The 27,740-nt window shown below is 36.3% G+C and overlaps 1 pseudogene; it reads left to right on the top strand.

Annotated features, from left to right (window-relative positions):
• The first annotated feature begins 529 nt into the window (after positions 1–529).
• LOC149181893 (uncharacterized) lies at positions 530–27,344 on the top strand (annotated as a pseudogene).
• Positions 27,345–27,740: the final 396 nt, after the last annotated feature.

Below are 27,740 nucleotides of genomic sequence, written 5' to 3'. Positions count from 1 at the left end.
AGTTTCTCTAGAAGGAGCTGAGGAGAGAAATTCAAGATCAAGAAGGTAAGGAAATGAAGAGGTAGAGCATCAAGGCTTGTGACAAGCTTTTTGAGAGGATATTAGAGTCAAGGTTTTGTGTCATGGTCTTGGTACTTATCAATTAAAGATCTAAAAGAAGAATTTTGATCGGGTTTTCCTCTCAAGAGGTGAGAGGTTTTGGCACTGGCAGAAGAAGCTTACATACGGTGTCACTTTATTTTATTATGCATATTGGTAATTGTCTTGATGAAAGAACACATTAATAATCTAAAGAAAAAAAGACTATAAGATAAGAACTAAAAGTGAATCACAATCAATTATCAAGGAAGAGAAATTGTTAACTTTGAATGCCCTAGATTTCTCAATAGTTCAATCATTTTCAGAACCACTTCGTATTGATATTGATTAAGTGAAGGTGATCATTGATAAATATTCTCAGTCATCTTGGTTGGAACCTATATCATTTCTTGATCCTTTTGATAACATGTTTCCAAAAAATGAGAGTATAATGGAAGTTATGACTTTAGATGAAATGCCTTGGGACGATTATCATCATCATTCCTCTTCTCTTCCCAACTTCGAAAAGATTGAGAATAACTCTTTTACCATATTTTCACCTGAGATTGTAGATAACCGTAAGTTCCCTATATCGACATTTGAATCTAAATTTGAAAATAATTTAGAGAATATATCTACAACAATTCTACTTAATATCTCCGTGAAACTTGGAATTACATAAAACATTCATATAGGTGTCTCATGTTCACTTGATGAAATTTAGACTTATAAGGCCTATTCCAAGCCATTCCATGAGATTTTTTCTTGGTCTTATTAGGAAATTCTAGGAATAAACCCATGTATTATAGTTCATGAAATCAAGAGCTACCTGGATGCTAAGCATATCAGACAGAGGTTACGTCCAGTACATCCTAGAAATGTTTCCGCTATCAAAGCTGAAGTTGAAAAACTTCTAAAAGTTGGTTTTATCTATCATTTTCCCTTGATTGGTTGGATTTCCAACACCATTCCTGTTAACAAGAAGCAAAGGACAATAAGAGTATGCATTGATTATAATTAACAAATCTTGTCCTAAATATAACTATCCTACTCCTTATATTAACCAAATAATTGATGATTTTGCCAGTAATGAAATATTTTCTATTATAGATGGATTTTCTCGATAAAATCAAATTAACATACTCCTCAAGGATCATCATAAAACCACATTCATTTTTCCATGTGGAACTTTCACCTATCAAAAGCTTCCATTCAGACTAAAGAATGTTGGCACCATTTTTCAACAGGTTATGTCTTACTTTTTTCATGACATTAAGCATATTGTATAACCATATTTTGATGATCTACTAGCATATTCATTGAAATGTGAAGATCATTCAGTGGATTTACGAGCAATTTTTCTCTAATGTCGGCATTAGAGAAAATTCACGCAAACGTATTTTTTGTGTGAAATCTGGTCGTTTACTGGGATTTGTCATGTCTAAAGAAGACATTTGTGTTGACCTGCTTAAGGTAGAGGCTATTCTGAATTTGCCTCCTTCGAATTTACGCCAACTCCAAAGTTTGCAGAAGAAAGAAAACTTTTTTATGTCGATTCATTTCGAATTAGGTAGAGCTAACTAAAGGTTTCACTCGGCTTTTGAAAAAGGGAATCTCTTTCATTTGGGATGAAATTGCTCAAAAAGATTTTGATGCACTTAAACATGTGTTGACTCACACACCTTTATTGCATCCACCTAATTGTCACTGAGATTATTTTTTATTAGCAGCATCAGACACTACCATTGGTATGGTATTAGTCCAAGAGGATGAATTAAAAATGAACATGTGGTTTACTATTTGAGTAGGAATCTTACCAATTCTGAAATAAAATATGCACATGTGGAGAAATTTACCTTGGCAACGGTGCAAGTTTTCAAAAGATTTCTTCATTATATTCTATTGCGCAAAACAATAGTGATTTCATATTGCAACCCCATGGTTTATATTCTTACCAGACAATTGCTTGGGGAAAAATATTCCAAATGGATTGTTATCCTACAAGAATTTAACTTGGAATTTGTTAAATCCAAGTCAAAGAAATCATTAGTGTTTGTTGATATTATTGGTGACTTTCCCTATTTTGAGACAGAAACTATGGTAGAGGATTCTCTTCTAGATGAATCTCTCTTTCTTATCAGTGCATTAGAGCCTTGGTATGGAGATATTATCATTTATCTCCAAACTCATACTTTTCGTCCTAAATTATCTTGAATTGACCATTGTCACATTCAGTACCAATCCCAACAATACACTATTGTTGGAAATACACTTTAGCGTCATGGTGTTGATTCAGTTTTTAAACAATGTTTAACTTATGATGAAGCTAAAAAAGATTTAAATGACTGCCACTCTAGAGCATGTGGCGGTCATATGTCAGGGTTTTCCATTGACCATAAAATCTTGTTCGATAGATATTTCTGGCCTTCCATGTTTAAAGATTGCATTATTGTAGTCCATAAATTTCATAATTGTCAAATATATCATCACAAAATGTGTTCCCTCTTGCTCCTCTTCACCCAATCATCGTCGTTGATCCCTTTGCAAAATGGGGCATCAATTTCATTACATGTAACCTTCACTCGGTTGGGGGACATGGGTATATTATCCTAGTTGCGGATTATTTTACAAAATGGGTCAAGGTGATTCCTACATACAAATATGATGCTGAAACCGTTGCTGTTTTCATATTCAATCATGTGATTGTTGGGTTTGGTGTCCCACAGACCATTGTCACAGATCATGGCAACCATTTTTTAAATTTTATGATGACCAAACTTACTGCAAAGTTGGGATTATCTCATGATAGCTCGACTCCCTATTACTTGTGGGTCAATGACCGAGTAGAAACCATGAACAAATTTTTAACCACTATTCTTCAATGGATTATAGGGATTCATAAACAAAAATAACATCTAATTTTTTTTTTCCGCAATGTGTGCATATCACACCTCAACAAAAAAAAAAACCAATTTTACACCCTTTCAGTTGGTTTACGGTTTGGAAGCAGTCTTACCTATTGAATGTGAAATCTTGTCATTGAAGCTACCAATCGAACTGCTTCCTACTAATTCTGCAGAGGAAGAACTTTTTTTATACTTAGTACGTCTAGATGAAACTCAATGTGATGTTGTGTTGGCTAGCGATACTAATAAGAAGCATGTTAAGGCACAATTTGATTGAAATGTAAATCCTCGTATGTATTCAGAAGGTGACTTGGTATTGGTTTATGATCAATAACATGATAAGTTAGGAGCTAGTAAGTTTGAAGCTATGTGGCATGGCCCCTATATTGTAAAATGTGCACTTTCAAAAGGTGCTTATGAGCTAGTTGACTATGAAGGTATTCATTTGGCTAAGCTGAGAAATGGGTTTTACCTGAAAAAGTACTATGCTTGATTTATTGCATGGGTACATTGTATATTATTGTATCATATTTTACATGTGTGGCCATTTTTCTTATTTTTTACCTTCTCCTTCTATTTCCCCTGTTTATCTTGTGTTACACTTGATTTGTAGATGTCAACGCTCCTTCAAACTTACATTGGCTACGTTGATGGTGCTAGTCACAGTACTCAAAATCTTTCCTCTGTAGCTTGGGCCATGTATTTTCCCACCGATGAGTTAGTGACTCTACAAAATGACAAACAATATTGCAAAATATAGTGTGTTCATTGAACTGTTATCTAATTCCATTTCATTTGGTATTTGTCATTTAATCGTTAGGTTGGATTCTCAACTCATAGTATTACACCTAAGTCACCTTTTTTAGTTAGAAATTCTTAAATGCTAATAATTCTTTTACAAGTCCATCTCTTGGAAAGAGAATTCGATCACATTGAATACCAACACATTCCAAGACATTTAAACACATTAACTGATGCATTATAAAATTATATGTTAAATTGATATTTGCAATATTTGTAAAAAGAAAACAATAATCATTCATATACTGTACAAAATAAGTTGATAAAATAGAAGTAGTCTCCTTTAATCATAATGTTTGTAAAAAGTTTGAGTTTAAAAAAATGTCATCCAAGACATATGAGGTCCGCAATCTTTATTATAAGAACATGTTGATAGACCAAAAAACAAAATCTATTTTTATGCCTAGAGACTAAGCATAGTGCTTATGATAGCAAATGATGGCATGAGCCACTCATCATAACATATGACCAATCCACCCAAGTAGACATATTGTATGACTTTGATAGCTAGGAGGAAGATCATCAATCCTAATGTCTGGGATATCCAGAGTTAGTCTCTCTAGGTTACTATCGATCTGAATTAGAATCTCTACTGCAACTAGATCCTACTCCACAGGGACTGGTTTCTCATCATGTCTAGTGATCCGTCGTATTGTTGTTGGTTTGACTGGTCCCACATCTACATGATAATTTTAGATAATTAGTCTTTGATGTGAATTAAAAATAAAATTAAAAAACAACCAAAGTGGTATTTTTTACCTATGTCACCCCATTGCAATCCAGTAAGAAGAGGGATACTAGGATCACCTCTAAAATCCATACCCGCATATGGGTAATCCTAAATCATGAGGAGTTGGTGACTCATCCATCTGAAAAACATAGGAGTGTACCTTATCACTGGACCATAACCACCTTTGTGGTGGGCCATCAATAAAACCCACTATCACATACAAGAATCTCGTGGGCCCTCCATCTCCATGGAAATCTATGGGCAAATCATGGGGATCCTGTCCAAAGAAAATGATACCACTATGGCACCATATCCAAAGTTTTTGAGTTGTCCATTCTTTTCTTTGGTAAGTTGTCCTTTCAAGTTGGTAACAACCCCTTCACACCAATTGAACACAGTAGGTTGCATGCACTCCAATGAAATTTGCATTTGTTCTTTGGTGACTAGGTGAAGTGCTACACTTCCACATAAACGAGAAACGGTATATGCTATGGTATCCATTGGAACTTCTATTATGCCCTTAATCTTAATCCTTCCAACACTAAGTTTGGATCCACAAACACAATGTTTGCTTAGGTAATACTCTGTTGATTCATTGTCTGTCATACCACCAAATAATGAATAATTGGTTCCACGACATGAAAGCCCTATTAAGAAATAGATGTCAAAGGTTAGTTTATGATCACCAATATGAAAGAATTGGTCTTGGAAATTGAAATCCCTCACTAACCATGTCAATAAATCTATTTAGGCCCTCATTCCCGAAATCAAGAAATATTTTTCCAAGCCACAATTTCTGAGTGCTTGCATTTCTCTCTCCCTCCATTCCATTTTGACACATTAAGTTGTGTAATGAATGAAGGAAAATGTTTAGAAAACGAACTTCGGAAGAATTTTCAAAAAATTTGAGTGTTTTCCATATATTTTAGATGCCCTCGTCTCCTTGTGTGATTCTCCTTCAGAATTAGAGCGCATTTGCGCAAATTTTCTGAGGTAAAACTGTGCAAGATGCACTTTCCCAGTATTGGGAGCATTAGGCTTGCACATTCCCAATAAAGGAAAAGTGCACAAGCCCATGAGCGCACCCTAATTTCTAAAACACACTAAAAAATTAAGAAATCACCATTAAAATGAAAAATAAAAACCATGAATGATGAGAACAAGGGATGATCTCTTAACTGGAGAATACAACAATCGAAATGGTCCACCAGATTGATCACAATCAGTCGTTGAAGATTTGGGTAAAAATGCACTCTCAAGAGCTCTGAAATGGTAAAAACCAAAATGGTAAAGAAATTTTTACTTTTTGACTTTTTATGAGAAAAATAGGTCTATTTAAATAATATTTTTTGCCTATAGATTTTAAATTTCAGAATATTTTAATGTTTTTCAGTATTATTTTAGAAACTATGATAATTTTGAGATTGGATGTGTAGATTACAGGGTTATTTGTGAAAATATATTAATTTGGCAACAAGTATACTTTTAGCACTTTTCATGCTCTTTAAATTTACGAAAAAGTGAAATCCTGAAGTTATCTTTAATTTTTTTTCGAAGTCTTGAAATATGAAAAGATTGTTGAGTATGCTTGTTTATTTTGAGCTTGTTAAAGTAAATGAAATGACATTTATTTGGCATAAATTTACCCATTGTATGGATGATGTAGACTATTTACGAAAAGTGTATACTTTGACTAATCATGGTCAAAAGAGTTCTCTCCTGCTTTATTTTACCATTTTCTAGGCTTGAGTGTTTAAATTTACGAAAAATGACATTTGGAAGTTTACTTATGTTTTTCTCCTGACTCCCTAAATAGGAAAAACATTGAGATTTACTTTCTTCAGGCTCGTTAAAACTTTAAGTTGAAATAAATGCATGAGTTTTCTTTGTGTCTTTTGAAACTCTTTAAATATGAAAAATGACATTGAGTTACCCCTTCAGTGGACTCGTAAAATGTAAACATTGTAGGACTCGGCAATCATGATGAGACCGAACCACTCTTTCCTTGGGTTCATTAAAAATACTATGAATTACTCATCTAAAGGATGAGCTTACGGGACAAGCATATGTTATCCTCCTCAAGCTTGCATAAAAATAAAGAGGTACTTGCGAGTAATGGTGGGGGGAAATGGGAAAGAAACATGTATTATTATATTGTAAAAAGGCAGTGTGTCACTCTTGAACATGACACTCTCTCACCTTCGTGCCTGGGTCAGTAAATCCATTTGCCTCTCAATTTATCAAATTTCATTGAAAGTCTTCAAACTGGTTTTTGGTTTTATTTTTGGGTCAAATGTTTTCAAGTCGAAGTGTCGTGTTACTGATATGTTCAAGAGAAGTCCAACCTTAGTCAAAATTACCTTGAAATTCATAGCCTTCAATCATATCGTCCATCCCTGAGTTAGCCTTGAATTACTTTGAAATATTTTCTTCAAAAACTTGACGTAAGTTTCACATCGTAAGCCCTCCTACGACAAATTGCTTCCTATAAAATTCAACACATTATCTATAAAGTTGATCAAGAAACCTCCGTTAGTACCTTGGATCTTGCTATTGAGAATGTAACAAGATGATGGAGCTTAGTGGAAAGGAGTCGCCTTCACTAAGTGGGCCCGCAGGGTATTTTTGGCGCAAAGTCCATTTTTAGACTATGTCTATTTTTAGACATATGGATCATGGTCTATGAGTTGCAGGATGCTGTTTATGGATGATTGGTCATGTTGGGAAAAATATATGGACTTCTATTTCTGGTTCACAGCGGAGTGATCAGAGTCTATTTTTAGACTGCCAAGGTAAAAATAGAAAAGTCAAATATTATTGTCTCATAATAATATTTAGACTATAAACATTATCTTATCCTCTTGGAGCACTTCAGTTTGAGCTACAGATGTGGCACATGCAGCTGTCAGAAGGAAATACGCTTTTCTTGTGGGTTAGTTGAGCTATTGCATGCATGACATCAGTTAGAACTCATGCATGTGAGAGTTCTGTGGAGTTTGATGTGGAGTTGATGGAGTTGTGTTCAGTTTGACTTGGTTAAACTAGTTGTAATTAGTCTAACTGTAAATAGACTAGTGATGAGTGATGTGAATTAATTGATTAAATTAATTCACTAATTATTAACCCATAATGCAACTGAAGAATACATCAATTAACTCAATGCATGTACAGTTCAGTGGAGACAGGTGTTAGAGGTTGAGATTGCTATTAGTTGTGACTATAGTTGTGCATGAGATCTTGCACAATTAATGGATTGAGTATGCCCTTGAGGATTGTGCAGTATATGCCCAGTGAAATAGCCTGTGCTCACGTGATTTTCAGTGTGGGTGATTTTCACTTGGTATTGTGTAATAAAGGCATGCAAAGCAGCGGAGGAGATTTGAACTTGTGAATTGTTCGGATCTGAGCTAGTTTTGTGTGTAACAGATGGAGCTAGTGCTCGATACTTGAGAGGAGTATTGTACTATGCATTGTTACATGTTCTCAATCATTAATATACAGATAGTGTGGGGTTTTCAGCTGTAAGCTTTCCCCAAGTTACATACTGTGTTAATGTGTGCATGTGATTGATGTTTCATTGTTTTTGATGCTGCTAAATTGATGATCAACATAGAGGAGGTTATATATTATGCATGTATTCCGCAATAGTGTATAATCGGGATAATCTCTGTTGAATAAGTGTTTATTATTCAAAATTTCTACACTTGCATGTCTCAATGGAAAGTTTCTTGCTTTCGACGATAGATTCTCATCATTGACCTTCAATCAGATGATTCTATGAGTGTTCAACTTCAAGACATTTATTGTTAGGCCCCTATACTACTAGTGTAACCCCTTATTGTTATTAGTATAACCCACTTATTATATTGATGTACCCATGTAGTGCCCATATTGTTACTATTGTGCCCCATAGAAGCCCACTATTGTTATTATTGTGCCCTTACATTATTATAGTTATGTCGGCTCTTATTATGTTATAACCCCTTAGACTCCTATATATAGAAAGGAGGTATTTTCATTTGTATCATCCAAGAATTGTTCATTTATGTAATGTAAAGGAGGTTTCCCCCTCGAAGAGGCTGAATTCTAAGGCGTTGATCTATCTTTTCTATCTTTTCTTGAGCTGGTTTCATAACATTTGATATCAGAGCTTTAGATTCTAGGGTTTCACTGCTCCAAACAGGTCATCGTGGCATTTTCACTATAACTTTTTTTTTCTGTGATGTTTTAGAAGTCGCAAAAAAAACCCATTTGAGAAGAAATCGCGTTGAACCTTGGGTCCAAGTTTCAGAGCTTTTCGCACGATAGTTTCGGAGATATGATCTCAAGAAGTTGGTCTTTTTGTAGGCTCCTGAATTACACTCAAAACATGTGACCTGGGGAAAATCGTCATATTTTTCTTTCTGAGTATCGGATTGAAATTTCGAAAGAAGGTACAGAAAGAGGACGGGCTGTAGTTTTCATTTATATATTTTTCAGAGTCAAATCTTGAAACAGTGACACGTGGAACTTCATACAAGTTCGCTCTACTGAACTAGCCTACAATCAGGTCACTGCGAGAGATTGTGCATAGCTCTTTCTTGGAGAATCCAATTTGGATCATACTAGTGGCATTGGAAAGAGGACATAGAAGGCTACTACAGGTTGCAATTTCAGAACTTAAAGATCGAAAAGTACAAAGTTACAATCGTTTCAAGGTCAAGCTCCTAAAATCAAGAAAAAGCAAGATGAGGAAGTTTGATGGCAAGGATCCGGTAAATTGGATACTTCAGATGGAGCAATATTTTGATCTACATGGTGTACAACTGTTACAAAAGGTAGGTATTGCATCTTCATATTTAGAACCAGATCAATTTTTATGGTATGAAGGGCTTTGTTCTCGTAAAAAACTTGTTACATGGTCAATTTTCACGGAGGAAATGATAGCACATTATGAGGATACAAAGAGCAACACCTTCTTTAGAGCAACACCACAACAATTGGAAAGAGTAAAAGGGCTTTGTGACATAATGGAAAGAAAAATTATGGAAACCAGGAAGCATACCCCTCACAACTATAAAGATGGAAGTGTTGTTTCTCCCAACCTTCCACAACCTAAAAGGGTTACACCACAACAATTGGAAGAAAAAAGAGAAAAAGGGCTTTGTTACAATTGTGATAGCAAATGCACTAAAGGTCATAGGTGTGCTGAGAAGAAAATATTTTACATAGAATATGAAGAGGAGGAAGAAAAGGATCAAGAAACATCAAAAGAAGAGGATATACGCCAGGACACCACCCCAGAGAAAGAAGAAATGAATCAGACTATATCTTGTAAAGCATTGGCAAGAATTACCACTCCTGAAACTATCAAGATAGAAGGACACATCAAGAAGAAAAATGTTCAAGAAGTGAAAGGTCACATCGAGCATCAAGAAATGAATTCGACCATATCTTGTAAAGGACTGGAAGAAATTACCACTCCTCAAAAGATAGAAGGACATATCAAGAAGAAAAAGGTTCAAGCAGAGAAAGATCACATCGAGCATCAACAACAAGTTCCCCAACTTTTAAAGGATAACGCCACTTCGGTGCAAAATCAAATGAAACAACAGGTAGATCAACATTGTAGTGAAAAATGTTTTGATGTAGGTGATTGGGTATTTTTACTGCTACATCTCAAGCAAGCTATTTATGAGAAGGAAATGTTGGCAATACTACATGCACTTAAAAAATGGCGACCTTACCGAATGGGAAGACTCTTCAAGGATGAGGATGTGGAAGAATTGTTTTGTGCTATTTCTATTATCCAACCAGATTGGGTAAACGGAGCAAGGGATGAATGGAAGAAGGACGAAGAAGTATGGCCACTTCTTCAAAAGTTGCAAAAGATCCAAATTCAAGCAATATTGCCAGAAATTGAAGAGGACGGAAAAATCATATTGGAACCTGGAGCAGTCACAGAAACAAGAACCCGGAAGCTACGAAATCGATCAATTTCAGAGTATCTCATCAAGTGGAAGAACTTACCCGCTGAATATTCCACATGCAAGGACAAGAATTTTATATAGAAGCATCAAGAACTACTCAAGCGTTGAGGACAACGCTTTTTGAAGGAGAGGGGCATGTTAGGCCCCTATACTACTAGTGTAACCCCTTATTGTTATTAGTATAACCCACTTATTATATTGATGTACCCATGTAGTGTCCATATTGTTACTATTGTGCCCCATAGAAGCCCACTATTGTTATTATTGTGCCCTTACATTATTATAGTTATGTCGGCTCTGATTATGTTATAACCCCTTAGACTCCTATATATAGAAAGGAGGTATTTTCATTTGTATCATCCAAGAATTGTTCATTTATGTAATGTAAAGGAGGTTGCCCCCTCTTTTCTATCTTTTCTTGAGCTGGTTTCATAACATTTATTCACGCTTCATAGATTTTATTGGGGTACGTTGAGAACCATTCTCATTATTATGATTTCTATTGCACTTGTTAATGGTTCACATCATTGACCGATAATCAGGTGGTTTCTATCATGTTCAACTACAATACATTCACTCACATGGTCAGGTTCATAGTATGGATTGATAGAGATGGAGACCAAGACCCTAGATCTAGTTTCATCAATATAGACTGCGTGGAGTTTTTAAATATTCATGATTGTAAATATAGATCCATATTTTATGGTTGTGCCCATACTCAGTCTACTATTGAATTGGATCTTTATGCATTTCCATACTTGTTCTTTGAGATAATTGTATTTTGAGTATGGGAATGCTTACCTTAGTGATGATTATATGAAGATATTGTATTGTAATCCTTGAATGTTTGTTTCAGGTTGCCAACCAATTGGTGTATAATTCGAACTTTTGGATAATAAAGTGCTTCAGTCCTCAAACACCTTTTATGACTTTGCACTTTAGGGGGCAAACTGTTACATGTCATTTTGTCACCATTAGAAAAATGAACGCAAATCTGGATTTGTCGTTATCCGATGAAGTGTTCCAAAACTTTCCCCTACAATGTTGGAAGCAAGGCAATCACAAAGACAACAAGCATCCTGGATTATATTGCTTAAAAACCTATTTTCAAGCACTTGTGCACTTTTCCTAGTCACAACATGCACAAACATGGTTATAATAATTGTGGTTTGCGCAATCTTGTGCTCTATTCTCCACTAAAAAGTGTGAAAGCTTCTTAACATAGGTAAAAATAAAAAGAAACTTCTAGAAGCTTTGTTGGGGGAATATTTCTCAAATAAAAGGCCTCGAGCCCTTACCTACTTGGGCCTCATTCCTTTGTTCATGGATCAAAATCCCTCTCTTTTTGGAACCCTAATCCCTCTCTTTATGGATCTCATCCCTTGAGAATAGGATCTCAAACCTCCTCCTCCTGGCCTATAAATTCATCACAGACCAAAGGGTAAAGGAGGACTTTGGAATGTAAACTCATGTTGTCAAATTGAGGCTAGAAGCTTGTCACTTAAGGGAGGATTGGAGACTATTGGAAGGAGGTTTGCAACATCAAGGCTAACCATCCATGGCTGCGAAGCCATGTTTTGCTGTGCGATACTAACCGACGGACCAAGATGCGGGGTTATGGTTCCCGTTTGTATCTGTGTCGTCCCGGCAGTTGGCGATTGTGGTTGTGTTGCAGGGTCAATAGGCTGTTGCATTACAACTTGGGGTTGACATACAACAGGCATCGATTGAACTTGCGACACGGTTACAATTGCTGGCGTCGTCGGGATATTAGACATAGGTACACACTGTTGCATGGAATATACAACTCTCGGTTGTTGGGGCAACATAGGCACCCAACCACTCGTCGTAACTTCAGTCAAACCTGAATGCGGTTGAAAACTGCCGTATGGGTATCCTCCCGGAGGGGGAAGTGAAAGGGCATATTGCCCCCCATACGGTAACAATCCGGAGCTCAAGGGTATAGATTGCCTTTGAGGACTAACTGGCTAACTGGACCAGCGCAGGCTCTGGTCTGTCAGTTTGATTCTCAGTGCAGTTCCCGAAGGGAGTACCTGCGCTGGAATGCAGACTGCCTGTGGACAGCCTGCACTGAGACACGAGAGTTGCGTTTACAAGGAATTCCGGGTCATAAAAAGCTCAAAAATACACTGTTTTTGCTGAAATAAAAAGCTATAGGTCAAGTACAGGCTAAGGGATGATCAAGAGGATGAAAAGCTATCACAAAGAGTAAAGAGTCTTTTGTAGATAAGCTCTTGAAATCTTGAATTTGCTCAGCAAATGAGCAAGAGTAGCAGCCCCTCTACTTCGCTTTTGATATAGTCAAAAGCTTTTCGATTCGATACTCTTTGGTTCAAGAAATGAATAGCAAAATACTACAAACACCAACAAGATACTAGGCTCCCCAGCGGAGTCGCCAGTTATAACCCAATCCCTATCCACTGGGCAGTTTACTTTTAGTATAACTAGCGACTCCACTGGGGAGCCTAGTATCTTGTTGGTGTTTGTAGTATTTTGCTATTCATTTCTTGAAGAAAAGAGTACCAAATCGAAAAGCTTTGACTATATCAAAAGCGAAGTAGAGGGACTGCTACTCTTGCTCATTTGCTGAGCAAATTCAAGATTTGAAGAGCTTATCTACAAAAGACTCTTTACTCTTTGTGATAGCTTTTCATCCTCTTGATCATCCCTTAGCCTGTACTTGACCTATAGCTTTTTATTTCAGCAAAAACAGTGCATTTTTGAGCTTTTTATGACCCGGAATTCCTTGTAAACGCAACTCTCGTGTCTCAGTGCAGGCTGTCCACAGGCAGTCTGCATTCCAGCGCAGGTACTCCCTTCGGGAACTGCGCTGAGAATCAAACTGACAGACCAGAGCCTGCGCTGGTCTAGTTAACCAGTGTCTTGCTGAGGTTTCCCTTTGTGTCTGAGCCGTGTTTTCACTGATTTTTTTGCTGATTGCTTGCTGGTCATTGTACTTGCTGTAAACCATTCTCCTTGACATTATTCCGCCTCAGTTGTGTGATGAAACTGTGAATGTTCTTTCAGTATTTCTTGTTTCAGTTACAGTTTCCCATTGTGAAAAGCGAACCAGTATAGCTGTGGCCTCTTAGATCCTGAACTGTAAAAGTGTCTTTGTGATCTTATGAGCTAGTTTTATTACTGTTCATGGCTGTTTGAGTTTGTTTGTTTTTCATTTTATGGTTTGGATCTATACATTTCCTTTGTTTAAACAAGTCGATCATAAGGTGTCTTTTTGATTATTGGACAAGCTTGTTTATTTCTACTTGAAATTAGATTCAAAATTATACAACAGTTTCCTTTCTGTCTTACATCAACATTAAGGATAACGAAAAGAAATACATGCATTGTGCATTTTGCATTTGACTGTGTGCTGGACGATTTAGGAAAATGTGCATTTTAGTGTGTGTTCTATGATCTGTGGAAAAAGTTGTGTCTTTCTTTTCCCTCAGTAGATTAAGGTTTTCAAAGTTGAAAGATTGAAAAGATTTGCTTCTCATCTTAGATTGCATATAGGAAGTTGTATATATACATCTCGTGGCGACCCTGAAAGGCAAACTATTAAGCAAGATCAACATTAAAATAAACCCAATTTACATAACAACGCTTTGTAACATAACGCAAACATCTAGAGGTCTAGGTAGAGACGTGTTCCGGCGTCGTTAAACATAGTGACTGTCGATCTCTACGAAGGTGGGTGATTCCTCCTGAGAGTCGGTGGCACTAACACGGACTTGTGCTCCCGCGTACCGTCGCGTATATTGGGAGACCCCTATAGGCTTTTATCCTTTATCCTTAGGAAACCGTGTCGGCCGCCCTACTGATCGCGATGCAGTGAACACAGCATTCACGAAGATCGACCACCCGTACCGTAAAACGTATTCTGTGGTTTCGCGAAAGGTTTGGCACACCCTCTGCCTAGATCTCCAGAGCAGTTTCTTTTGGCCTTTTTCAAACTCTATAACTGAAAAAGTCCAACCGAGCATTTGTCACTTCGGGCTCGTTAATACATTGAAGGCGACTAGAGTCATCTTTAGCTTTTTCTCGACTCTTAAAACATGAAAAAGCAAGTTTGTGTCTAAAAGCGTCGTTAATAAAATTTATTTTAAGCGGAACATAATCACCTGTTATTCCCACGTTGATCTTTCAGTTGAAAAGTATGGAGCCCACCAACCAAGGAAGTAACCTTGGCGGAAGTCCAAATCCCTTCTCCTCTTGGGGAGATGTTGGTGCGCCTCATATGGCAACATTGTCGCTTCCAGGATTGACAATCGGCCTACCTGTATGGCTCTTTTCAACTAATGTAGTCCAGATCGCCACTAATCCTGAGCAGTCGAATCAACAGTCAGAACAATCTAGAACTACCCACCAGCCTTCCACTTCTTATGGTACTTCCTCTGATCCTTCATCTTCATCTTATGGATATCTCATTTTTAATTCAAGATTAATACAAGTGGTTGTTTCTTTCCTATTTGAACCTGTTATGATGATCATCGTAAAACGCATTGATCTTTTGCATAGTTTGTAATTGAGTATTGAATTCATGCTATGATATATGCCATGTTGCAATTTCCATATATATTGTGTTTCAATCTTTACCTAGGTTATGATCTTATTCCTTGTTTGGCGTTTTCTATGCAGATCTTCCCTTGAAGCAGTAAGGAATGATTTTTTAAAGCATCAAGGGAAATCTACAAGAATTTCGTAGAAAGGTAAGAGGATCTTGCACATTTTATATATCATGTTTCAGTTATAGACTAAGGAAATTTTACCCTTAATTGTTCGTTTGTTTCTAAATTTATCTTTGAATCTAGAGAGATCATTATTGTTCACAAGAACGATTTATCCACCATAACAATACCTGGTGTGTAATCACAATCATGATCTCACTCCATCTTTTTTGGTGTATGATCAGGGCCCGTATGATGAAGGACCTCACTCTACCATGCTTGGTGTCATATCAAGGTTCACAACTTCACTCCACCATTCTTGATGTGTGATTAGGTTCCTCTTCCAAGAGACACTCACTCAACGTTGATTGTTGATCCCTCTGGGTCTCTTGGACCCATTCTCCCTTTCGAGACAATATCCATCCATGTTGCACACATATCAGCACTCCCTCTCAAGGAGAGGGGTAATCTCCAAGAGCCCCATATTATTTCTAAATTACACGAACTTGTCTCTCGACAATGGCATTGTCAAAATATCAGTTGTCTTCTCATCGATGGAGATGTACTCAAGCCCTATTGCTCTCCTCTGCACCATATCACAAATGTAGTGGTACTTGATCTCAATATGATTCGACATTTCATGGAACACGATACTCTTTGAAATCTTCAGACAAATTTGATTATAGCAATGTATCACCGTTGGTTCCAACTCTTAGCCAAACAATCCTGTAAACAACTTTTGAAGCCATACTGCTTCAGTACAAGCCTCATTGGTTGTGATGTACTCTACTTCTACAGTGTTGAGTGCAGTCGACGTATGCTTCCTCCTCATCCAAGATATCATAGCGGAACCCAAGATGAAACATACTCCTAAGGTACTTTTCCTATCCTCAACACTTCTAACCCAATCTCCATTGGTGTATCCCAGAAGTTTTACATCCATGTTTGTAACATATCTTAAGCCATAGTTCATTGTACCACACAAATATGTCAAAATGTGCTTTGCTGCAATCCAATGCTCATGTCTTGACTCAACTTGTAACTTTCTCAATGTGTTTATAGTAAAACATATGACCATCATGGTGTTAACCAAATACATCAATAGGTTAATCAATCATCGATATATAGATGGTGATGGGCCTCCAAATTACACAAAAATTAAGGTCCATCTAACCTTTCTTAGGCACATGAAGGCTATATTAAAGCTCTCCTTCTACACTTAATAATTTTTTTTTAGCTTTAATATGTTCATTAGGAAGGTTTATGGATAATTGCATATTTGTGTCTAATATTATTTATTTTTATAGAATATTGTGAGAATATTAGGCAAATTATCAAGATTTGGAGGAAGATATAATTTAGGAACTTTCTCCCTATTATAGGAGGATAAATATTGGATAATAAATTAACAAGATATTATGAAATTATTCCACAAATTCTAGAGCTCCAATGATTGAGAAAATCTAGGAATGTGTTCCCTATGATTTAATGCAGATTCCTAGTGTTGGGAACTAGATTCACTATTTGAGGGATTTTAGAGGGGAAATATTCCTCCTTTCATGGAAAATGATTGCTAATAATTTTGTATATGTACCAATTCGAATTTTTCTCTAGGATTTGGTTCTTCTTAGTCTTCTTATGGAGAGAACTCGTATTTTTGCACCTCCAATTTCATTTTTTCTAGGGATGTAATGGTATTGATGAAAATAATGAAGATTGGTGCCATGTTCAGCTTCTAAATCTTGGTCTCCTTCATAGGACTCTGATTTTCCTTGAGCTTATCCATCCTAGGAGCCTCAGAGCCACTTTTTATAATTTACTTTTCTTCTTTTCACTTCTTATTCACATGCATATCTTGTTCTTGTTTCCTATTTCTGCATTTAGTATTGATGATTTCTTATTGTAGAATTGGGTTAAATGGTTGAGGTAAGTTATTTTTTAGGATCACAATGATTATTTCATCATTGGAACAGCTTTGGAAGATCATAGTAATCATTGAGCTACTTGGATTAGTTTGCTTATTTCCAAATCTAAATTTTTGGAAGTCCCTTGTGGCAAATAGCGGTAATTTTATACTATTTTTTATAACATTTTAATGAGCTTCAATTGAGTTGATTCCACTTGAATTATATCATAAAAAATTTAGTTTAATAAAAAAATTACCCCATTTCATTTTCACTTGATTATGTTAGGCATTTGATAGATTAACTAACTCATTAGTTCTTGAATTTCTGGATTTCAGTCGAGTAATTTTATGTTACCTTTTAGCATGTGTTAACATGGGTATTTTTTAGTGATTCCACTTGTAATTAAGACCTAAGGCATCCTATTCAATAACCAAATTTTTTCTATCCAATTTGGATTTTATTTACTTGGTAATTCGGTGAATTATATCTTCTTGTAGCAAATTTGTAACTTCCTGTACCAACACCTATAACTTCCTATAACACTCTTCCATCATGTATATATTTGCCCATATTTTCTCTAAAAGCTTGGTTTTGTCCCTTATGGTTGAATCATAACCCCTAGGCTCTAAATAAATGGTTTAAGAAGAATAAACACCACTTAAGACTTTCCTTTTCACCCCCGCAAAATATCTCAGCAATTTGGGTTAATGGATAGATTTATGAATTGAATAATACAATAATGATTTTCTTGATTTCCACATCTAATGAACTTTGTCAATGGATCTAAACTCTTTGAAATGTAATGATTGATATTTAGTTCATTATATTTACTTGATGCAATTAGAATAGGTTTTCCTTCTTTATATTTTCTTTCCTACAATAGGTTAAAGTTTCCATTTTGAGCATTTCCACTTCTGCAATTAGTTTAGGGTTTGATTACATTCACTCCATTACATCATGATAGTGAAATAAGGACACATTGTGCATTTCACATATAGTTCCGATACCTATTAAGTTTGTACGAACCCTGGGTTGATAATTAAATTTGCTAACCTTGGGAGTTGCATCATTCTTGTTGCAATACCAAGGCTCATCATTTTTTACTCTGTTTCTGGGGAGGTGTCAAAGTATGTATCATTTTCTTCCCTAGTTGATTCATTTCTTTTTACTTTCTGCAAAATAAAAAAATTACATTAGCCATATTTCATTTCAAGAACATAAAATTGCATTGCATTAACACCCTACTTCAAAAAAACTCCCCACCATCAACCCCTCGATTTGATCACATGGTGCGGTAATAGCCACATCACCATTAATTTTTACAGGTAGAAAAAGAGGTGACAGAGAAGGTAGAAGAAATGGATGGAAATGATGACAATGAAGAATATCATCTTAGATTTCCCATTAAAGATATTGATGTTAGTGTGCACATGAAGAAAATCCCTCTATCTTTTCTTCCAAACTTCCATGATATGAGATCAGAGGATATAGAAACCTTCCCCTTTGAATTTAAAATCCTTTATAGATCTTATGGTTACATCCTGAACACTCAAAAATTGAAATTATTTCCAACAACTTTGAATGATAAATCTCTTAAAAGGTTCATGAGTTTATGAACTAATTCAATAAGATCATGGAATGATATGCACAAGATATTTCTAGAAAAATATAAAGATCATGACCTTAAGGAACAAATCTTTAGACTGAATCAAAAAGAAGATGAGAGCCTTGAGGATTTAATAAAGAGGTTCATGTATAATGTTAAGAGGGAAAAATTAAATCATCTAGGATCAAACACACTAAAACCCGTCTTACTTAAAACAATTAGGGATGAGTGGATTGATCTCCTTAATCTCTTGAGTAAAGGTGATGTATACCAATTATCATTTGAATAAATTTGTGAAACATGGAACCTCTTATCAAGAGGAAGGGAAAGAGTATGTAAATCAACATCAAGGTTGGTAAGTCAAGTTGAACTTGGAAATTTGCTTGATAACTTTAAAATATAAATTCTTAGCAATCTAAGTGAACAAGTAAAAATGTTAAGTATGGAACATGAGCAAAAATAATATGTTGATATTTGTGTTGTCCATGTAGACTCACATGTTATTAAATATTATCCATCATTACCAAGGTTGAAGGAAGTTTACCAACAGGACAATGGAGCAAGTCAATCGCCAAAGAATAAATGTTATGTAGCTCCAAGAAGACCATGGCAGCAAGAACCTAATTCACAATTTCAAGGTTATATACATTCATTTCAAAGTAATTGGAACACACACTTTCCTTGAAAACCTTGGCCATCCCAATCCCAAAACCAATCTTGGCAACAAGGTTGACAATGAACTTATGGGAGAAATCCACAATATCCTCAATATTTTCCTCAATATCCTCCATACCCAACTTGATGGTATCCCTACCATCCACCTCCACCACAACCACATACATATTAAACATCCAGTCACACTTAACTACTTATACCACCATTTCCAAACCCACACAATGAAGTATCTCTCAGCCCACTTACAATGTTGAGGTACAACACTTCCAAATATCTCCTCTTAATCTCAATGGTATTCGTCTTATCTTAGGAATAGTATTGTAGAAAAGAGATTCTCTTGATGCCATTGAAGGACAACATGCAAAAAAACAAGATTCAAATGAGACGAGCAAAGAATCATGGGTTGCACTTGATGAAGAGAATACATCAGAATCAGAGATTGAGGAAGACACCTCATGTTTACCATCAGATCCCCCATGTGTTCAAGAGAATAATCGGAAAAAAAAAAAGGATCTGAATTTCATGGAAGAGGAAGACATCCAAGATGATCCAAAACAGTAAGTGGACCAGGGGCATCACAACTATATTGACATATGGTTCCAGACAATCATTAAGTTGCAGAAACACATTCTTCTTCAATAATTCCTAATCTCATATCAGTCAAAGAATTTGGTCTCTTACATTCAAGTACATGTCAAAGAATATGTTTAGAGCGTACACATGATTTTATCTGTCATCTAGTTATGAAAGTGGCTCCTTGGAAGTATTCCTACAGTTGAAAATGATTTTGTTTTTTTTTCAAGTAGAGTAGGATAGGAAAAAAATGGAAAATAAAAGAAAATAAAATATCAGGTGAAAACCTCCTTTGAGGCACCTGATATTGGCTCATTGATTGAAAACCTCCATGAGGCGGTCAGTGGGTTGGAAAAAATAAAGTCCTAAGTGAAAACCTCCTTTGAGGCTCCTAGGTAGACTTACTAGTTGAAAACCTCATTGAGGTGGCTAATGGGCCTAAAAAAACTAAAAAATAAAAAAATAAAAAAATAAAAAAATAAAAAAATGATTTTCTCCATGTACCTCTCTGATGATTGTAGGTGTTCTCCAACCTCTACATGCAACAAAAACAAGTTAGCTATCAAAAGAAAAATTGAATAAAAGTATAGTCAAAGGAAGTCAAATTTGACTTTCTCCCCCTTTGCTCAGATTCTCCAAAAGGACCAAATCCATGTCAATTCATCACCCTCATCTCTTTCCACCATCCACCCAACATTCCCAAGCTTTTCCCATTCATCTTCCTTGTTTCCCTAAAATGCTACAGGAAGGCTTTGTTTTGCTATAGGAAGCCAAAATACATAGAGCAAAAAATTGTTTTTATCATATCTTGAAAACCGTGCATCCATTTGCCAAGTTGTTTCATGCAGAGATGCATATGGATGATGGTAACTTGACCAAGCAATTTCAGAAAATTGTGGTGCACACTTTTTGATAAATTGACCTCCATCAAATACAACTATTTTTAAATTTTCTCAAGATTTGTGCATCCATTTACCGAGTTGTTTCATAGGAAGATGCATATGGATGATGGTAACATGCCCAAGAAATTTCAACAAATTCTAGTGCACATGTTTCGAGAAATTGACCTCTATCACCTACATCCATTTTAAAAATTTCTCGATAATTGTGCCTCCATTTTCCAAGTTGTTTCATGGGGAGATGCATATGGATGATGGTAACATGCCCAAGCAATTTCAACAAATTTCGGTGCACAGTTTTCGAGAAATTTACCTCCAACACTTACCACCATTTTAAAATTTTCTTGATATTTATGCATCCATTGCAGAAGATTTTTAATGGGTAGATGCAGAGGGATTATGGCAACATGCTCACCAAATTGCAAGTCAATTCAGTCCACCATTTGAGAGATATGCATAAAATAATTTGGCTACAGGAGATTGTCTTAAAATGCTGCAGGAATGTCATAATTGCTACAGGATGGTCGAGAAGAAGCTACAGGAGGCAATCCGAAGGGAGAAAGGGGTCAAAAGGTAATGTATTTTTAGGGAAGGTTGAGAGAGGTTCCCCAACACCATTTTCATCACTCATCCATTCCATTTCACCTAAAATTTCTCAAAATGTTCACTTTGTCCTGCCTAAAAAACACACACAGAGCATTGTTCTCCATTTTTCCATTCTTCACATTACCTCCTCATGACTCCAACCCTGTTTACATGATTTTTTATCACTCCCCTCAACACCGCCATGCTGACTGAAGACTAGAAGAAAGGATCAAAAGGTTGTTATAGAAAGAAACTCCTCTTATCACAACATGTGTAGTCACAGTAGAATCTCTAAGATCTTTTGTTTCCCACCAACAGAAGCATGATGAAGCCATATGTGCAATCAGGAAGGTACACATCATCCTTGGGAAGGCATTCCACTAGAAACATCGGCCTAGACATCGGAGAGGCACCTACACACGCACAGGAACATCATTAGTCAAGGTGTAATCTAGTTCAGAAGACATACACAACAACCTTACCTCTGTTTAGAAATAATATATGATCAGCTATAACACTCACATCAAGAGCATATCAAGAGCAGAGTAACGGTAATAACAAGAAAAACTAGAGGACCTCCAGCAAATTATCACATGCAATTTTAGGATCATTGGTAGCAACTTCATAATCACCAAAGGAAGCTTCAACAGTCATATCAGCAGCCTCAATATCACTGGAAAAAACACATCAAAGGTAAGTCTCAAGCATGAAATCCTCTAAAAATTTCCTGTGAACTTATTTTAGCTTGAAAAGCGTTGCAAGTGTATGAAGGAAAATGTTTTTTTATAGCCAAATTGAGTAGCAAAACAACCTTGGCCTTATCTAGCAAATAACTTCACCTTTATGCCAACACACACACACGTGTGGGAGAGGAACAAAACAAAAGTGAAGAGGACTTGAGAAAGTGGGTTGTAATCGTTTAGTAGTGATGGAGGACAAGGAGTGCAAAGGGATAAAAGAGGGCCAACTCAATTAACCCAAAGCACTTTGAGTTTATTTTATATGCAATGTAAAACAAAGACAAAAAAGACAAAAACAAAAAATTGAAAAAATTCAATGAAAAATAAAAATAAAAGAAATAAAGGGTGGACCCACCACCTCTTGGCATGCAAATATTAGTTTCTATAAGATTCAGGTTGTGTGTAGCTCATGTACTCACCACTTTCCATCATCCCAGTAGTTCAAAAATCAAATTTCAGTGCCTCTCTCGATTGCTACAGTAAGACTGTAATTACTACAAGAAGATCCCATATCACTATAGGAAAGCTGAGAAACTACTACAAAAAGCTAACAGATTGTTACAGGAAGGAAAATTTCGCCCAAAACAACCACTAGAGCCTTGGGGAGAAAGGAAATATTCAAAGGAAATGGAAAGGGTGCAAACAAAAGGTAAGGGGGTATGATGATGGGATTGCACTTGAGTTTGCAGTCAATTTACATGATCCAAGTGGCCAAGAAGATGAACCAAAAGCAAGGTGTTTCCCTCAAAAATAGAACTCATTACAGTTGAAGAATCACCTGAGGGAAAGAAGCAGCCTCAACCTACATTAGGGCTTCCTTGGGAAACTGAGATAGGAAAAAATGCAATATCAAGAAGAGTAGCAGAAAGAGCATCAAATAGACCAGCAAACAAAGCATGAAACATGTCAACATACATGAAGAACAACAGGGCAAGGAGGATGGATAGGTTTCTCAGAGGATGAGCAACAATTTCAGTAGGGGGTATGATGGGCCTCCAAATTAGACAAAAATTAAGGCCCATCTAACCTTTCTTAGGAACATGAAGGCTATATTAAACCTCTCTTTCTACACTTAATAATGTTTTTTTAACTTTAATATGTTCATTAGGAAGATTTATGGATGTAATTGTATTAATGGAAATAATCAAGATTGGTGCCATGTTCAGCTTCTAAATATTGGTTTCCTTCATAGGACTTTGAGTTTTATTGGGCTTGGCGATCCGAGGAGCCTTAGATCTCTTTTGTATAATTTATTTTTCTTCTTTTCACTTCTTATTCACATGCATCTTTTGTTCTTGTTTTTCCTATCTCTGCATTTAGTATTGATGATTTCTAGTTTGCTTATTCCCAAATCTAAATTTATGGAAGTCCCTTGAGGCAAATAGTAGTAATTTTCTACTATTTTTTAGAAAATTCTAATGAGTTTCAATTGAGTTGATTCCACTTGAATTATATCATAAAAACATTTAGGATATTAAAAAAATTTATCCCTTTAATTTTCACTTGATTAGGTTAGGTATTTGATAGATTAACTAACTCACTAGTTCTCAAATTTCTAGATTTTAGACTAGTAATTTTCTGTTATTTTTTAGCATGTATTATGTTAGACTCAGTCTTGTCAGTCTTTTGTTAGAGTCGAATTCAACAAGGTTCATTTCTCGTCATTTCCAATCATCAAATACCAGTTTGGTTAAAAAGGGTCATTTTAATCCTTGAGTCCAGGGTTTTGTCTCCAGAAGTGTTCACTAACGCCTGTAGGCCAAAGAGAGCTTCAATAAGGTTTCACTTCAAGATCCACATTCTTAATAATGATGAAGGAAAGTTCTTCTTCAAAACTCTATTTTAAAGAAGAAATTATTAAGTTCGTTCAATACATGGTTGATAAGTTTTTACAGCTCTTCAGGCAACCCTACCCATCTTGCTAGGTTCAGCAGCCCCTATCCCTGCAAAAGCACAAACAGACAGAACATCATCAGCACAAAGAGACAAAGCAAGATCTACAGGGGTCGGAGTGGGATTTTTCAAAGCTAATCTAGTTATATCTCATATCAACAAGTGTATTACTGAAGCCCCTAGACAACATTAAGTACGAGAAAATTCATTTACTCAATACAGTACCAGTTTTCCTTTATTGAAGATGGACCTGCAGACAAAGCAAATGAAATACTATTGGAAATGAAGGGAACTTTTGGACCACATGATTGTAGGCTGCTATGTATTAATTCTTCACAATCAAATGAAGAGATCTTACCAGAAGATATCTGGACTCCTTTTGTTTCATCATCTTTGATAATTCATCATCTGACCATGTTCTAGGCCGTTGTTTCAACAGAAATGACTTGGAACAGATTAATGAATTCATGCAAGAATTTTCTATAAAGAATATTATCCCATAAATGGAGCAGAAAATACGCTCCTTGAATCAACAGGTTTCAGCAACAAGGAAGGGGTTGAAAAATCAGTTTAAAAACTTTTGGTGGCATAAGGGGAAGGATGATACTGCTAATGTTTCGAATGGGTCCATCTACACATTTAGTTCGATAGAGTCTCAGATCAGAATTTTGGGAGACTATGCCTTTATGTTGCGTGATTATGAACTTGCTCTTTCAAATTATCGATTGTTATCCAGTGACTACAAGATTGACAAGGCTGGTGTTCAGTGAATGATTGGACTTTCACTATTTATGTTGGATCAATCAAGAAAGGAAGCAGAGTATTCCATGGAAACGGCTTTTACAACTTATCAGAAAATAGGTTCCTCAGGTCAGAGATATGCCACAAGATGTGCACTTTGGTGGTCGGAATTGCACAAAGTTAGGGGGCAATTCAAGGAGGCTGCCAATGTCTACTTCCATATCTCTAGTGAGGAACCAAGCTTATGTGCAGGTATATTGTTGGAGCAGGCAAACTATTGTTATCTGCGTGTAAATCCACGCATGCTCAGGAAATTTGGATTCCATCTTGTCCTTGCAGGAAATCGCTACACTATATGTGGACAGCGTAAACATGCCATTAGAGCATATATGTGTGTTCTTCCTGTATTTGAAGGCGATGGATGGAATTATATCAGAGACCATGTCCACTTTAATCTTGGAAGATGGTATGCTGTTATCGGGAAGTCAGAACTGGCCATTCAACATTTAATGAGATTACTTGCATGTAGTCATCAATCAGTTGTAACTTAGGAAATGTTTCTGGGAGATTTCCTGCGTGTTTTTGAGAGTGTTGGTAAAAAAGATGAAATGTTCAAACTGAAGTTGCCTGCCATTAATATGACATCATTGAGAATTCATTTTGAGGATCACCGCACATATGCCTCTGATGGAGCTATTCTTTTACCAGAAAAGACATGGCAATATTTGGAGGAAGGATTAGTTCCATCGACATCCCCGACATCAAGTAACTGGTTAGATTCTGGAGCAAGGCCATCTTCCAAATCTTTGAAAGGAAAAGATAGCAATATTTGTATTGCTGGAGAGGCTATAAATGTGGAGCTTGAGTTTAAGAATCCTCTTCATATCCCTATTGATATATCTGCAGTTTCCCTCATATGTGATTTCATTCCTGAAATGATGTCGGAGAAAGTTGGTGTTTGTCATCATGGAGAAAAAGAAATTGGATCTGAAATTTCACTATCTAATCATAGCATCGATGAAGAGGGGAACATATATGATCATGGTGCTTCTTCATTGGCTTTATCTGAGGAGGTTTTTAGTCTGAAAGGAGGTCAAAGTATGATGGCACATTTGAAAGTGACTCCTAAAATGGAAGGTTTCCTCCAGATAGTTGGTGTGAAATGGGTTTTGTCACGCACTGTTACTGGACGATATGACTTTACTTCTCAATTACCAAAGAAAAAAAGGGTCAAGAGGAAGAGTAAGGATTCCACAGAATATCCTTCACATCAACGTTCAAAGTTTTTTGTCCTAAACTAAGTTGCAGGAAACGTGGCCCTAGGGGGCGTTTGGCCAGGGGAAACGAAACGAAACGCGTTTCCCCATACCGTACGGCCTGGAAACGCATTTCCAGCCGTACGGCCACGTTTCTCGAAACGGAAACGTGGCCGTACGGTCGGAAACGCGTTTCCAGGCCGTACGGGCCACGTTTCCCCCAAAAAAACATTTGTTTTTTAATTTTAATTTTTTCTAATGTAGATCTCTTACATTTGTTTGCCCTAGTGTTGATATGCAGTTCATGGTAATGTTAAATTCTTAAAGTAAAAGTGATATTCTCCTTTATTTTTCATTTTCATCCTTCTACTTAAATTTTTAACATTACCATGAAATGACTCAGGATGTTTGAGAGTGGTTTTTCCGTCATTGGATTTCATATGGAGAAAGTAGAATTTTAGATCTTACTCAAAATCCAGCAGACTTATCTGTTTTTCAGGATTTCAGGATTGGGGGGATTTCAATGTTTCCATTGGATTTTATCATGTACTAGGGTATGGAACTTGTATTTAATCGAGAGAAAAAATCCCTCTATGCAAGGGAGACTCCCAATAATCAAGAGAATGTAGGGTACTAGGGTATGAAACTTGTATTTAATCAAGAGCACTAAGGTCATTCAACTATGTAGGAGGAGACTCCCAATCAACCACGAGACAAAAAATTAGAAATTTCTCGTGGCTGATTTTGGATATTTCTATTTTCATTATGTGATTATTCATGAGTAAATGTGATGTAAATTTAGATACTTATAATCTATGCATTGACAATTGACAATTTTATCATAATGTAATAAATTAGAATGTATCATATATGCTTTATGATTGCACATATTTCTTAAATTCCTAAGATATATATATATATATATATATATATATATATATATATATATTCACGTTTCCCCGTTTCCAAAATTTGGGGAGGTCGCGTTTCGTATCACTTCCCGTTTCGGAAACTCGTACCCGTTTCCCCATTTCGTGCAACCTTGGTCCTAAAGCATTTGTTAAGGCTCGAGGGAACTATCCATAGAATGCCAGTCAAAACTAATGTTGGAGAACTTCACCGCTTAGTATTGGAGATTTCGAATCGATCTTGTGAAACAATAAAGAATATGAAACTGAAGATCAGTCATCCAAGATTTCTAATGGTTGGGGAGCTAGAAGATCTTGATGCAGAATTTCCTGCATGCCTAGAAACCAAGAAAAACAAAAGGGAATTCTCATCATGTGGGTCGTGAAGGCAGAGCATGGAAATGGGTTGTTGGCGATCGAGATTTACATGGAAAATCATCAATTGGAGATGGATATTTTCGAACTACTGAGATACCTTTCAACCCTGCAGATCATACTAAGATGAAGTTAAAGTCCAAAAGGCGTAAAGATTCCAGGAAGCACAAGCACCCAAACTCTCCAGGCAGGAGGGTCGCACATTTTCTGAATTCTCTGTTCATGATTGGGGGCACCAAGAAGCCAAAGCTTTCGCCATCGTCTTTTAAGCGAATCCCATCCATGTTATTCCAATGAAAGAAAACCCATATCCACGTATTCATCTTCTTCTTCAGTCTAATCCAGGTGATGCATGAGATAAGAATCCAGAGGGTCGAAGAAGAGGCATGTAACTTTCTACCCAACAA

The sequence above is a fragment of the Pinus tabuliformis genome, chromosome 3_2 (genome assembly GCF_031772625.1).
Source record: "Pinus tabuliformis cultivar Carrire ecotype Pingquan chromosome 3_2, CPIR1, whole genome shotgun sequence".
Lineage (NCBI taxonomy): Eukaryota > Viridiplantae > Streptophyta > Pinopsida > Pinales > Pinaceae > Pinus > Pinus tabuliformis.
Note: the sequence above shows the minus strand (reverse complement) of the source record. Positions and strands in the feature narration are given on the sequence as shown.